Here is a 2,707-nt window from a genome sequence, read left to right as displayed (position 1 = left end):
GGGACTCTGGTGATCACACTATGGGTGGTCCAAAGAGTCTCTGTAAGCCCCTCTAATCCTTCAGATGCTGTGAGCAGTATTTATTATGGCATCTGAATGGGTTAATGGAAGGCATCAGCTGATCATGGCGGCATCTATGAAGCGAGTGAAGGAGCCTCTCAGTCCGGATGCCTCTAAGGACCTACATGTACGTCCTGGTGCACCAAGTACCCAGCAGCCAGGGAGTACAAGTACGTTCTGCATCCTCTAGGGGTTAAATGAAATTATTTGAAAATTAATAACATACAGAAAATATGTGTAAACCATGTTTTAACCCCTCCTCTGACAGGACTTCTGGGCCATAATACCCAAGCAATATTTTCCGTTTTTCCATTGGTGCCTTTCAAGTGCCATATAAGGGCTTGTTTATTGCAGGACAAGTTGTACTTTTTAATGCCACCATTTTAGGGTTCATATATCTGATGGGTTGATCTGTATTAACTCTTTTTTTATTGCTGGGGAAATGGGAAAAAAATGCAATTGTGTCATTCCATTTTTGCATTCTTTTCTATAGGTGCACAGACACCCATGGCAGGCCTTCACGAGACACCTGGTTACTATGGAAACCCATCACTGAAGAGGGTAAGAGGCGCACAGAGGAACCTCACATGCAGTGGTCATGATTTCACTGCGGCATGCAAAAAATGTAAATATACAGTGGAGGTTTTTCCTATCCTGTTAGTTACTAGCTATCATACTGAAGGCTGAACTCCTGCGATTCCTGCACCAGAGAAACCCACAAGCTTATTCTAAGCTTTCTATAAAAACATGGCCGGCTGATGTATGCCAGGAAAAAGGTAAATTGGAGGCCATTAAGAGGTTAATATACTTCAAGTTCTAATATATCAAGAAATAAAAATAAATCATTATTGCAAATACAAACTTTACACTCCTGCATTGCCAACAATGTCTGAAAAGGATTTACATATGCCCTATCCACCGGTTAGGGCATAAGTAGCTGATCCCAGGGAGTCCGACCACGGGGCCCCAGCTCTCAGTGAGGCGTATGTACAGAGCCCCGAAGAGACCCAAGTACAGAATCATTGGAGTTCCATAGAAATGAATGGAGCATGTGCTGAATGGAGCAGGGGGCCCCATTCAGGAGATTGCGGAAGGTCCCAGTGGGTGGACTCCCTGCGATCAGCTACCTTATTCTGTTGGTAGAGGATAAGTTAATTTTGGCTGGAGTTCTCCTTTAATAGCATCAGAGTTTCCACTAATTCTGGAATACCGACAGGAGAGAGGCCCCCCAACAAACCTCACCCTTCGCCTCCGGACCAAAAGGTACCTGCAAGGTTCCAGGTTCGATGCCCCTTTTTGCCGAAGCTACTAAGGGACCACAAATTCTCCCAGGCATCCCCCTTCGCCAAGGTATCTCCCTGCAGAGCATGGGCAGGGTACGGTCGGTACCCTGCCCATGCAGGAGTACCCGGGGTTTTTTGCAGGGAGGTGGGGAACCTGATGGCCAAACTCACCTCCCCTATACCGCTAGGAGGGACACCCAGAAGGGCTACCGCATCCTAAAAATCCTGTGAACACACAACACGCAAAAAGTGACACAGTAACAAAAAGAAATAAATAAGTGAATGTGTTCAGATATATTGCCCGGACATCCGACCGGATCTATAAAAATGTACCTGATCCCAGCCAGAAAGTCGGGAATCAAGAGGTGAGTGCCACAAGGTGAAGAGATTATGGTGCCCATGTTTCCACTCAGTGAGCTTTGGCACCTCAGGATCACCACTCCCCGAGACACTAAAGTACCTCAGTTCTAGACCCGCTCAGCCTCATGGCGAGACCCGGAGGAAACAGGTCCCATTGGAGCAGCCATCGAGCTGATTCCTCAGACCCATCCAAAACCAGTTCATCAGCTCAAACTGATAAGAACAGATACTACACTTGATCTTGGCCAAAAGCCCAAGAAGCTTCATTAATTTCTAAGGGAGCACCAAAGAGACCCAAGTACAGCATCATTGGAGTTCCATAGAAATGAATGGAGCATGTGCCGTCTACCACACGCACTCCTCACTGAGAGCCGGGGCCCCATTCAGGAGATTGCGGAGGGTCCCAGCAGTCGGACTCCCTCCGATCAGCTACTTCTTCCCTATCCTGTGGATACGGGATAAGTTAATTTTGGCAGGAGTTCTCCTTTAATAGTGTCACAGTTTCCACTAATTCTGGAATCCAAGTCATTCTAAGTATACCCAAGTGATGTGTGTGCAGATAGTCAGACCTCACATCCATTTAGACGTCATATGAAAAATTGTGGCACAAAATAAATTGGTGCAAAAAACTGTCATAAAACAAACACCTATTCATTCAAAGGCGACCAATCAGCCAGAAGATATAAAGACCAATGGAAAACACCTGAATAAAAATGCAGTCATTGTTTTCTCACTAGTTTTTATGTATAAATACAAAGAGATTGCTCGGATTTATTGGATACAAATATATTCTGAAAGTGTGAACAAGCCCTTACCTCATCTTCATCCAAATTCTGGATGCTGGTCCAGGACTTGAGACCCTAAAAAATTAACAAGAAATGTTATATTCAGTTCGGCTTCTTTGTTGTTCTACAGTTTAGTGTGTTAGCAATGTATGATTATATAAATAGAATCAATGAAGCAATGTAATTTACTAATAGGGGGCATTGAAATTGATGCACCTA

The 2,707-nt window shown here is 44.6% G+C and overlaps 1 pseudogene; it reads right to left on the bottom strand.

The window, feature by feature from the left end:
• Nucleotides 1-1,846: 1,846 nt before the first annotated feature.
• LOC130333356 (U2 spliceosomal RNA) lies at nt 1,847-1,968 on the bottom strand (annotated as a pseudogene).
• Between the last annotated feature and the right edge of the window lie 739 nt (nt 1,969-2,707).

Source organism: Hyla sarda, unplaced genomic scaffold, assembly GCF_029499605.1.
Source record: "Hyla sarda isolate aHylSar1 unplaced genomic scaffold, aHylSar1.hap1 scaffold_403, whole genome shotgun sequence".
Taxonomy (NCBI): Eukaryota; Metazoa; Chordata; class Amphibia; order Anura; family Hylidae; genus Hyla; species Hyla sarda.
Note: the sequence above shows the minus strand (reverse complement) of the source record. Positions and strands in the feature narration are given on the sequence as shown.